The sequence below is a fragment of the Urocampus carinirostris genome, chromosome 14 (assembly GCF_059441175.1).
Source record: "Urocampus carinirostris isolate Australia breed hairy pipefish chromosome 14, RoL_Ucar_1.0, whole genome shotgun sequence".
Classification (NCBI taxonomy): Eukaryota; Metazoa; Chordata; class Actinopteri; order Syngnathiformes; family Syngnathidae; genus Urocampus; species Urocampus carinirostris.
This window is the reverse complement of record NC_142362.1, coordinates 15,953,413-15,965,982: the sequence shown is the minus strand read 5'-3', so window position 1 is coordinate 15,965,982 and position 12,570 is coordinate 15,953,413. Positions and strand designations below refer to the sequence as shown.

At 40.1% G+C, this 12,570-nt stretch overlaps 1 protein-coding gene across 1 annotated transcript in view; it reads right to left on the bottom strand.

Annotated features, from left to right (window-relative positions):
* csrnp3 (cysteine-serine-rich nuclear protein 3) overlaps positions 1-12,043 on the bottom strand; it is a 52,046-nt gene extending 40,003 nt beyond the window's left edge. The window contains exons 1-2 of the mRNA XM_088352160.1: positions 11,841-12,043; positions 11,263-11,303 (exon numbers count right to left, since the gene is read on the bottom strand). The gene's annotated coding sequence lies outside the window, so the exon portion shown is untranslated. The remainder of the gene's footprint in view (positions 1-11,262; positions 11,304-11,840) is intronic.
* Between the last annotated feature and the right edge of the window lie 527 nt (positions 12,044-12,570).

Here is a 12,570-nt window from a genome sequence, read left to right as displayed (position 1 = left end):
ATCGGTAATAAATGAATCCGTATTTTGCGTGGGTGCGGTCCCTTCTCAAGGTTTCTTCATTTTACTTATGTTGAAGTTTTTGAGGTTTTCCTTGCCCTCATGTAGGTTTTAGATCAGGGGATGGTGTCATAATACTCTGTAGATTGCTATAGTCTATGCACCCCTTTGAGACTCCTTGTGATTAAGGGCTATACATAATGAACATGACTTGACTTGGGCTGCACTTATATTAAATGGACAGTGTGTCTTATTTGACCACTAGATGGTGCTGTATATTTTAGTGCAACAAGTGCAAGAAAGCACAAAGAAGAATACAACCTACAGAGACTCAAAGTGACCAACACGCAACATTTGTCCTCCCGTTTCTTTCGCCCGGTCTTTTGTGAAGAAGATAAAACGGGAAAATATATATAAAAAAGAAAATAAAAAGAAAGAAGGATAAAAAGGAAAAATAACAGAGAGAAGGAATAAGTAAACAAGTATGCGCAATAACTGTTTTTTTTCTCCCTACCGATACAGATAACCATTAAAATCTTGCTTCTGGAGACCGATACCTATAACGGATATTTTTCAACTGCATGCTATATCTAGGAGAAAATAAACACTCACAAAAACATCAAATTATTTTTATGTGTGTCTTTTTTTTGTTTACAATTATAATAATATTATTAATTGTTTTTTTCCCGTCACTCATTGTGTATCCCAAAAAATGAAGTAAGGTAAAAGACTTAGCAATGGCGCTTTAGGTCACTTAAAATAATACACAACTTACATTAACATAATACGACAAAATAATTGAAGAAGTTAGAAATATCTAAATAAGACAACAATATCAAAATACATGTGTTTAGCTCAGGGGTGTCAAACTCATTTGAACTCGGGGGCCACACGATAGAACAAACATTCTGTCGGGGGCCGAACTACTAGATTAAAGAGAAAAAAAAGAGAGATAAAGAAATAAGAGAAACAGGGAGGGAAAAGGAGAGAGGGCGGGACAAAAAAAGAGGGAGAGGGAGAGAGCGTGAGAAACAAAAGAGAAAAAGTCGTGAGAGGGGTAAAGAAAGGGAGAAGAAAAAAATCAAAAGAGAAATAGAAAGACAGAAGGAGAGAAAAGAGAAAAGAAAGCGCTAAGGGTATGAAAAGAGAGAAAAGGAAAAAAGGAAGTTAGAGCAAAAGAGGTTAAAAGACACAGAGAGAAAGAGACAAAGCAACAACGGAAGAGAAAAAGAGAGACACATAGAGTGAAAGAGGCAGAGTGGAAGAAAAGGGGTGGAGAGAGAGAGAGAGAGAGCAATAAATACAAGTACAGTGTCTTTGTTTGAGGCCCCTGGCTTTGGCAACATCAAGTTGACATATTTCAACCTGCAGCTTGTTTTTCTCTTGCGCTTCTCTGAGTGTTGTCTCGCGGGCTGGATTCAATCCCTTCGCGGGCCTGATCTGGCCCGCGGGCCGCCTGTGGTTTAGCTAATCACAAGGTCTGCAATAAAATAAGTTATTGTGATGGATGATTTTTTTTTTTTAATTGTATCTGTCAACAACATGAACTAGTACTTGCCGCACGGTTAAATGAAATCTAATCGATACTAAGATGTGATGCAGTTGGATTGTGTGGTCGCAATACACTGCGGTATTTTTCAAGGATTTACAGTTTCATGTTTGTTTGTTCTTCCCCCCTCGTTATCTGAGTGATGGAGTGTTTGGCCAACCAAAATTGTCACAGTCCGGGTTTTAACTGTGCCGGCCAATCAGAGGCAAGTTAGCGCGCCAACGGCTAATAAAAGCGAGGTTAAGGTTGCATTGCAGCATGCTATGCCACCTCCCCCACCGTGTGAGCTTTGTTAAATGAAAAAGTTAATAATTGGAACCCTGATAAAGCTCCCCATAAGAGGGCGCTGTGACATGGCTTTCTTGTGTCCCGTTTCATCTGGAGGGACGAAAGCATGACCAACTCGGGTGCCGAGGTGCTTAACTTGTTTGGGTGTTTGGGTTGGCCATGGTCCAATTTTGTTTTTGTTTTTTGCTACTTTTTCCTTTTTTCTTATCTTTGTTTTTGTGTGTGTGTGTTTGTCTTGCTGTCTGCCACCCCTCTCGAGGGATATGACCAGGTTGGATGGTTGGATGGTTGGGTAGGTAGGTAGGTAGGTCGGTCGGTAGGTTGGTAGATAGATAGAAAGCATGTCACTATGATTAAGTTCTCGCAAAACTACACCAGAAAATGCCCTTTTCTTTCAAAATCGAAAATCACATCAAAATTGCAACAATGGTCAGAAAAATCGCAATTAGGTTTTATTGCAAAATTGTGCACAGCATTAGCAAATTGATGATCAAACCTCACCCTCTTTGAGGATTTCATTTTTTGCCTTCAGGGTTGCGAGGAGACTCTCGCTAAAGAGAACATCTTTAAAGCTACTATTTTCATGAGTCATTAGAACGAGCCTTCTCTGCATTGTGGCTCCTTGTCATGGAACATTTTACGGAGCGTGCCTGAGGTGGCCCAAGTAGAGTACATCATAACAGCTCAGCTTCAACACGCACTTGATTCTGAACCCGAGCACGACAGTCACAATTAAAACACCTTAACACGCTTCTGAATCTATTAAGATCGACTTTAAATGTCAAAAAATCCGGGAAAGCAATTTGTGGACCCGCTGGCATCTATGTATTTATAATACTATTATTTGGATTTTTTTATTGTCAGCTTTTTCAGATTTTTCATGTTTTTTGGACTCCAAGGCACACCTATGGGTTAGCGCGTCCGCGGCAGTCCTGAGGTCATGGGATCAAACCTTCCTGTGTGGAGTTTGCATGTTCTCCCCATGCGTGGGTTTCCAAAAACATGCATGTTAATTGGCCGGTTCAAATTCTCCCTAAGCATAAATGAGCTAGTGAGTGTCTTTCCCTTTGTGCCCTCCGATTGGCTGGCAACCAGTTTGGGGTGTCCCTTGCCCACTGCCAGAAGATACCTGCGATGAGCTCCAGCACTCCCATTACCCTACAAAAAATTAGCTTTTATCTTAAAAAAAGATTTTCATTAGGAAAGTTTTGGTCTCCCTGGGCTCCCATTGTTAAATACATTTTAATAACAATGTTGTAATAACAAAAAAAAGAAAATAGTAACAACATAGTAACATAGGTTGTTATTTTAGAAATGCATATCACGCTCGTATCTCTTTAAGCTAATGGGGAGCAAAAAAGTAGTTTTATCTTAAAATAATATTTTTCATTAGGAAAGTTTTGGTCTCCCTTGGCTCCCATTGTTAAATATATGTTTACCCATTGGTCAAAATTAGTCCATATGGCATGTACATTGTTTACAATGAGACTAAACATAGCACTCCAGGATAAATATGTAATTAAAGATTTAAAAGCTACAAATAAAGTAATAATGTATAAGGTAGGGGCGGGAACTAGCAATGTCTTTCAGACTGGGCAGAAATCAGCAGATGATTTTCTGGGCAGCGTTGAGGACTTAATCAACCAATTTATTTGCACAAGGCAACTATTTGTTATTTTATTTTCTCTGTGACTTTTCCTTTTTTTTTTTACACTGATGCTGCAATTTGTCAATGGTTTATTGCATTCCACTGTGATACTGGCAAAATACTGAGTAATACGAAGACTGGTTTGGGAGTTACTGTGCAATTTACACCTTTAACATCAAGCTATGTCATACTACCACATCACGAACATCTTGTTTTTACGCAGCAGTACAATACAGTACATCTTTTTTTTTTTTTTTCATTCCTGTGCAACGAGAGAGGGTCCGCCCCAGTGGAATTGGGTGACAGAATTGCAGAGCTTCCAAGACAAAACCCTGAAACCGCAAAAGAGCGAGCGGGGGAGTTCCGTCCGAAGCCATCCATCACCTGCCGTAAAAAGACGCCTTGGAATAGAGGAGAGGGGATACAGGAGAGAGCTTCGGTCTCAGCTGGACTCCATTGAGGCCGAGATGATTGTATAAGCGGCAACGGATGATGTCAGCGGAGGACCCCCGCTCGCCTAAAAAACACGCACGCTGCTAAGATATTCATCAATGCCGTTTTGTCGAAGCACGTTCTAAAAATAAACAGCTCGGGTGCTAGCGAGAGGTCAGTCTTCATAGGTATCCATTCACAACACATGGGGTAGACCATCTTGTTTACACCGTTTGAATTAGTTCGCAGCTGTGACTTCAGATGAGAAGGATTTTAATTACACATTTTTATATGTAAATGTATGATACGAAAAAAACAACACCTGTTTATTTTTGCCTCGGAAATGGTTAGTTTTCTTAATGCCGACGATAAGTAGTAGAGTGGAACCTCGGTTTTCGAACGCCTCTCAGTTCGGACAAATCGGTGTTTCGAGAAATTCTTGCTTCGCTGTTCGGTCAAAAAATCAGAGTTCGAACGCCGGTATGCTAGGGTGCGATGCTGAGCGGCGTACGGGTGTTTTAGCCCCTGGTTATGCCTCCGAAGAAGGTCGGTGCACGCAGGACAGGTGAAAAAAAAAAAAGTTGTTTGTCCAAACTTTAAGAAAAGACATAATAGCTAAATATGAAAGAGGTGTACGAATTTCCGATCTTGCTAGTGAACACAGCATGGCTAAATCTAGTATCAGTACGATAGTAAAGAATAAGGAGGCTGTGAAATCAAGTGATGCGGCTAAGGAAGTTAGCGCTATAAGCAAGCAACTGCCGCAAGTTTTGGCAGAGGTTGAAAAACTTTTGATGATTTTTCTCTCCCCACCGTCCACCACAAAGGTAAGAAATCCTATTCATAATTCTTTTTTTTAAATTTTTTTTTTATACGTTCATGTTAGCGTAATCTTTCGTACGGAAGATTACGCTAACGCGAACGTACGATTAGCCTGGGTTAGCTTCATGTTTACGTTCTTGCTAAACATTCAGGCTGTTGGAACGGACTAAAACGATTTTACAGTACTTTTAATGGAAAAAACGATATTCCGTGATCGACCAAATCGGTTTTCGAACAGGGTTCTGGAACGGATTATGGTCGAGAACCGAGGTTCCACTGTATTTATAGGCCTTATAAGAGTACGGTGCCAACGCAAGCAATTGGCGTGGAAGAGGACAATGCAAATTATCAACTCTAGAAACAACAAACAATGTTTCCATGTTCAAAAAGACAACACCACTTTTCAACAGAATTTTGGTACTTTAAGTGAGAGTGGGTATTATTTAACACCTCTGGATTCAAATTAAAACTGATTTTAAAACTTCCACTTGCACTGATTGCTAAGACTTCATTTGCTTAAACACCTCCTTATTCTGAATAATTCTCCCAATCGTGGATTGGTTACGGCCATATTCCTTAGCCTGATTTGTGTGCCTTTCTCGTATTTAATGTGGTCCATGCGTTGTTTCCACTGTTATGTTTTTGCCCCTACCTTTAGCATCACTGCAAGTCTCTGGACACATAGGCAATAAACACAGTACGAATAATACAGTAAAGTCTAGCAACGACTTGACTTGAAAATGTCTATCCAAAATGAAAAGTCTTCATGAAGCATACGTAGTTCTGAACAAAGAGTGAGAAAGGCATTGAGGGAGGGAGTTCAGCCAAAAGCAATTTGTTATTGTTTTCGCTTTGATGATGATGGCGGCGCGCATGGACGCACCAGCTCACAGCTCTTCAGCTAATTTTCTATTTACACTGGTTTTGCATAGTGGGGAAAATGTTGTAACAAAGGGCCAAAAAAACATCTCATTCCTCATCATACCATGTAAAAATCATAATGTATGGATGCATTATTATTAGGGTTCTACTATATTCTCATCATCATAAATTATTTTTGACAGTTTTTGTAACTAATATCCCCTATGCCAGGGGTCAGGAACTTTTTTGACCCAAAGAGCCATATGAGCAAAAATATTTTTGATTTTTGAAAGAGCCAAAATTCAACAAAACCCCCAAACTTGCTTTGTAGACAAAGGCTAATTCTTCTGGCAGATTTTATTTCACTGTGTGACGTTTTTTTTAAATCTAAAAAATAAGAATAATGTCTGTGTCCCATACTAAAATAAATATACCATTAAAAATTTGTCTACCTTCCGCAGTTCCTTAAGAGTGTTAAGGCTCATCTTGACAATCATTTGAATTCAAAAGAAGATGCGTGCAAAGTTCTTTTGAAAAAATGTCACAAAATACTGCAAACGAAGATATCTTTGGTGCAGACAGCCCTGGGAAAGAACAAGAAGGAAGGCGCCACTGTGTGTATCTGTGCCCATTTCTAGCGTTTACCCAATAAATTCCTTTGGGTGCTTTGATGGAGTTTTGGGCTGTTTACACTTTGTTCTTTGGGTTTTCATCATAAAGTGTCTCAACAGTGAACATTGTTTGATGAGCTTCCATATTAAGAATTCTTAGCAATGGGCAGCCAAAGCGGGGTATGTTAGTGTGACACCTCGACAGTAAACTGTAGCACCGAACCACATGCACGCTTAGTTTTTGCACTGGCTTGGCACCTGCTAAAAATGAATGTTTTCATGGAAAGAACCCTGCCCCCGATGTTATTCATCCAAGTAATTCTCACAACTCGATTGATTCTAAACAAACGTAGCGGACAGTTTTACCCCTGAATTGCGATGAAAATAGAAAAATATGATAAGCGAGCGAATATTTAGCCAAAGTTGTCACACGTCGTCGTCAGTCTCACTCGAGCTCCGCAAACGACACTTAGCCATAGTCCCAATTACACACAAAGGAACCCGGTTATGGAAATGCGGGCGCCATCTACGGATTTATGCAAATGAGACTTCACATGCTCGCTGTACATTTGTTAACTTGCACTAGCCTCAGGCTGCAGACGGATCTGCTCGGCACACATGAAAAAGGATGGGAGAGGGTTGGGGGGGTGGTAGATGGGGGATGCTGCTCAGCACTCACGGACAGAGGAGCCGCAGCCTCCCTCCAGCATCCGTGCTGGGAACCATTGATCTGTTCTTACCTCCACTCACAACGATAAAGGAGAGGAAGCAACTGTGTGTGTTATGTGACCAATTAAACCACATGGATTTAGATTACAGCCATTGCAAAGGAGCACAATTTTGCACCCCAAAAAAATAATCACACAGCGCGGGAACCGGTCCCACGGCCCGGCGCCCATGTTTTTGATTTGCTCTAATTCCAGTGGCAACTGCATGCAGCCCTAATCAGCAACGCTCAGCCATCACGTCAATCACGACGCTCCGGTACATTATTCATGCGTCTATTTCTTATTTATGACTGTAGTTTTCCTGCGTTATCGCAAAGTTCACAAAAAGCAAGCTGGCGGAGCTGCCAAAGCGTTTCGCCGAGACGGGGGGTGCAGGGGGGCTGCTTTCATCTCCAGCGCAGGCTTGGAGGGTTGTTGGATCCAGGGGTGCGCTGTTCACATTCTGCAGACAAGCTTTATTATTTATATATAACCTACAGTGTATCATGGTGAGAATGTTGATTTGAGTTCGGGCTGAGCGAGATGGAACAAAATTTAAATGAAGATTTTGTAAGTGATTGTGGGAGCTTTCAACGATCCAAAACGCCATTTTTTGCCAACCTCGGGGGACTGGCTGGAGTGTGCCCACCTGTGACTTATCATTGTCCAAACTTGTACCTCATTATTCCGGCTCCTCATATTGACTGGCTTCAGGTCATTGACTTGCCATTGCCATGACAAGTTTGGTTAGTTGTTTCGAGACTACTAGTTTGTTACTTTGTCCATCCATCCGTTATCCGCGCCGCTTATCCTCACTAGGGTCACGGGGTTGCTGGAGCCCATCCTATCCATCTTTGGGCAGTGGGCAAAGGACATCCTGAACTGGTTGCCTTCCAGTACTTTATCCATGGGTTATGTTTTTAAAACATCATACTTTTTTGAGCACGCCTGCCTTAGTACTTGCTTCCCAGCAAATTGTGTCCACACGCAGAACTTGATAGAAAAAGTCATAATGAACCCCCAAAAATATGAATAAATGGAGCTATTTGGTGACTATTTGTAGAAATGTTTAATGTAATTCACGATGTATGCAGGTTACCAAATCAATAGTTATCATTTGAATAGAAAATGTTAGTGTCGTCTGCAAATATTACTAATTGTATTAGTTTTGAAACATTACAAATTAAAAAAAAATCTGGGTCCCCACAGTTAAAAGAAAATCAAACTCAAGGATTTTTATGACTTCTGTAATACCTTTTGAAATCAAATTTAAGACTAAAAAACGTTTATCATAATTGTATTATTAAATCACATTTTGGTTCATTTGAAAACAATCCCTTTGAAAAACAGCACTCGAAGTTTTAGACATGGGAGAAAAAAACTCGAAAAGGAAGTTTACGTCCTTCATGGATCCTTAGTCAAAACTGGCAACAACTACTCATTCTGCTACATTGATGAGCATTTTTATCATGAATCATGAAAAAAATGACTCACTAAATACTTTTGGTTCGAACAAATATAAAACTTATGTGTTCACATTTTTTAGACTTTTGAAAATTGAATTCAAGACATTTTAATGCAAATCAGACCTTTTTTTTAGAATAATGAATTTAATGCTTTTTAAGACAAGGATCTGCAAGAACCCTGCAAACCTTGATGCGGAAGCTCATTTAATAATCCGTGTTCACTGTTAAGACACCTTATGATGAAAGCCACACAACGAACTATAAATGCGCCGAAATGCCAGAAGAGAACCCAAGGGAATTTGATTGGGTGAGCGGTAGGGTTCGGAGGAGCTATGCAAAAGAGCGCAAGCGCTCCCTCCTGGCTCTCGCCCTGCACTGAGAGTAAATACGACTGAATCGTCGTTTGCAGAATTTTGTGACATTTTTTAGAAAATAACTGCTTGCACCTTGTTTTGAAACCATTATTTATGAAAAAATGACACTTCTATGAAGTAATTGCAGGAGGCAGACAAAGTGAATATTTGTTGATTTTTTAGACACAGGCTCTGGCATTGTTCTTATTTTATAAATTTGAGTTTAACACCCCTGGTCTAGGCATTTCCAAAATCGGGCAGCCCTGCGACTGACATTTTGGTGTGATTTACCTTTCCTAATGCACCTGTAGCGGGCGATGACGCTTCACATGACAACGCCATACAAAGCACTGCAATCGTAGGTTCTGTGTCAGCGTCATTTTTAAACCGACTTTATTATTTCTTTGTTTGATGTGTGGTCTGTTGAGTCAGACAGCAGAGAAACATTGCAAGAATTTCAAGCATTTTCAACCACTTCACCCCCAAACTCAAGCATTTTCCTGACTTTGAAAAACACAACCTAAAAACTCAAGCGTGTTCCCGGATTTCAAGCACCCGTACGAACCCTGAACCGTGAGGTAAAAGTAACAGTCTGCTCTGAATCCACAGCCAATATACAAACATCTTCAACGAGAGCCCCCCGCTGAGAAACATTCTTTTACATCAATGGCGTTTGATCCATAACAAGACCCGCACATCAAACCCACAATCAAATATTCTGTTTTTTTAATGAGCATATTAGAGGCATCTCTGGTGCAGGCAGCCAAGAAACTGTTAAATGTGTCATTGAAGTACAGTAGACCTCGGGATACAACATTAATCGGTTCTGAAGCGGAGATCTTAAAGTGAAATTGCCGTATGGCGGGGGATAGAAACATATGGCAATTAGCTAATGGGTTACACAGTACACACCCCTGATATCAAAGATTAAACAATTACATACACAAAATAGTTTATAGAACTACTTATGTGTGTTATAAGTAAATGATTAAACAACAAATATAAAGTAATATGAAAGCAAATAAAAATTAGATTGTATTTAACATGGTGTGGCTTTAGCTGGTACAATGGAGTTTGTGGGTGGATGCAGACGGGGGAGGACACATCGGATTAAAATGAAAATTGATTTTACAACTTTCACTTGCCAGGATTTTCATACACTTTTTTGTGGCTTTAAACGTCTCCTTTTTTTTAATAATAGTCCCAATCGTTGATTGGTCTCACGGCCATGCAACTTAGAAGACTAGCCTTCATATTCTTGATAATCACAAGCATTGTGTTCTTGGTCAACATGTTTTTGCTTCCCCCTTTAGCACAACTACAAATCTTTGGACACATAAAGAATAAATCCAGAACAAAAAAAAGTACATTATCATATCGCCGAATCGTAAAGTCTTTACGGAGCACACAGCGTTCTGGTGACAAAGGGTACACCTTTGTATTTCCTGATAATTGCAAGTCTGTTTCCATGGTTATCATGATTTTGCATTACTGCAGGTCTTATAGCTATTAAATCAAGTAAGACCAAAATCTAATATTGTATTGCCAGCTCGAAAAGTATTTGCTGTACATAACACAAAACATTCTGATAACACAGAGTACATCTTTGTATTTCCTGATAATTGCGAGCCTGTTTCCATGGTCATCATGATTTTGCTTCCTTCTTTAGCATCACTGCTGGTTTTAGGACTCATAACAATTTAATCCAGGAATTAAAAAAATGTAATATTGAATCACCAACTCGCAAAGTCTTAACGAAGCACAAAAGATTCAGGTAATAATCTGTGGGCCTTTTTTATAATTCTTGATCATCACAAGTTTTATTTACATGGTTATTAAGTTTTTGCTTCTTCTTTTAGCGTCACAATGATGTGTTTGCCTTTTTTGTATTTTTTGTTAATCTCAATTTTTGTTTCCATGGTTATCATGATTTTGCTTCTCCTTCACTGCAAGTCTAAGTAGCTAATAAATCCAGTACAAAAAAAATACAATATTGTCTCACCGACTCGCAAAGTATTTACGAAGCAGACAAGCTTCTGGTCACAATGCATGCGCTTCCATGGTATTCAATTCCATAGTTATCATGTTTTTGCTTCTTCCTTTAGCACCTCTGCTAGTCTTGGGACTCATAAGTAAATATTAAAGTGCAAAAAATAATACAATATCAAATCACTGACTTGCAAATTCTGGGCTGGATTAAGTAGGAAAAAGACATTGTGGGAAGTAGTTCAGACAATAGCATATCTTCACAATGCTGTGATGCAAACTAATAGCCGACTAGCATATTGGATGAGGTCAACCAATAGTAGATGCCTATTTTAGAGACATGCGGCACAAAAACAATGCAAAACTTGAGTTTCGTATGTTTTTGAGCATTTGTTGCTGATGTCATATGGAGGGGAAAATGCCTTAATGAGGGGACAAAGAAACATTTTATTATACCATGTTAGGTGAAAACATCATAAGGTGGGGACACCATATCCTGGGGGTCTACTGCACATGTGATCGCCAATTAAACCCGATCTTACCTTAGGAAAACGGTATTACACTGCAGACTCCTGCTTCTGTCCTGTGGAGGATAAAGAAGGGGGGGGCATAGGTGGGGGGAATACCATTAGATTCTGCAGCAGGTTGCATAACATAGGCAGAAAAAGCAACCTGAAGTAGATCGCAGAAACAAAGAGGAAATCATGCTCGGAAACTTTGACACTAATAAGGGAGATGGATAGTGTGGGAGGGAGGAGAGGGAGACTTCCTGTACCGCAGTGGACTCTGCAGGGATCCAGACTCACTTCAGGAAGCTGGCCTGGCACCAACCTGTCTTATGTCAAGCTAGGGTTGCACACATGTGTGCGCCCCCCTTTATAATGACTGAGGGAGGGGGTGCTATTTCACACTGACACATCTTTTGTGCAGAGGAAGCAAAATGATGCACAGTTCGGGCAAGACAAAGAAAAGCTGGCTGCACTTTTGGGGACAAGCTGAGAGAAGTCACATCGTGCAACATGCAGGGGGGGGGGGGGGGTCCCATTGATTTTTTAAGAAACCTGATGCTAAATCATAAAACGTTGCAGTTTGTTTCTGACTAACTTCATTTAGTACTCACCGTTCATGTCGCCGTCAATGAAATCAACGCCCCTCCCTCAATATTGTGTCGCGTCGCGGCGTGTCTCCCATGCATGCAACTCCCCCGGTGGGATTTGAGATGATTCGGAAGTGGTTCAGGAGAGGAACCGGTCGGGTAGACGCCGACTCGGGTTTCTGGAAGCGGCGAGTGCAGCCTTCCTTCCGGCTGCTGAGGAACAATGGTGCGGCATCAGACTGGAGTGATGTGTAATTCGCGGACCGAACGGCTTGATGAGCCGGCTCTTTGTGAAGAACGGAGGGTGAGGACTCCTTAGCAATATGGAGCCGGCTCCTGTCGAGACGCTCTTTTGTCTTCTTGGAGGTGAACGCGATTGGGGAAGATGGATTTTATTTTTGGGGAATCTATCCGTTTTTTTTTTCTATTTTATTCTCCCCCCTAGTGTAATCTTTTTTGTTTGTTTCATTTTTCCTTTATGTTCTCATAGCTTTTTATTATTGTTCCTTCTTTCTTTTACTTTCTTTTTCTCATTTTTTTGCTTTCTTTTAAAACGTTTTTCGTTTACCTTTATATTCAATTTTCGTTTTTTTTTCATTTTCTGTGTTTTTCTGTCCCTTTTCTTCTTTTTGTGTTTTTCTATTTTTTATTTTTTATTTATTTTTATCATTTTTTCCCAGATATTTTTTTTACCCTTTTTCTCCTTTATCATTTATTTTTCTTTGTTTCCTTTTTGTGTTTCTTCTTATTTTGT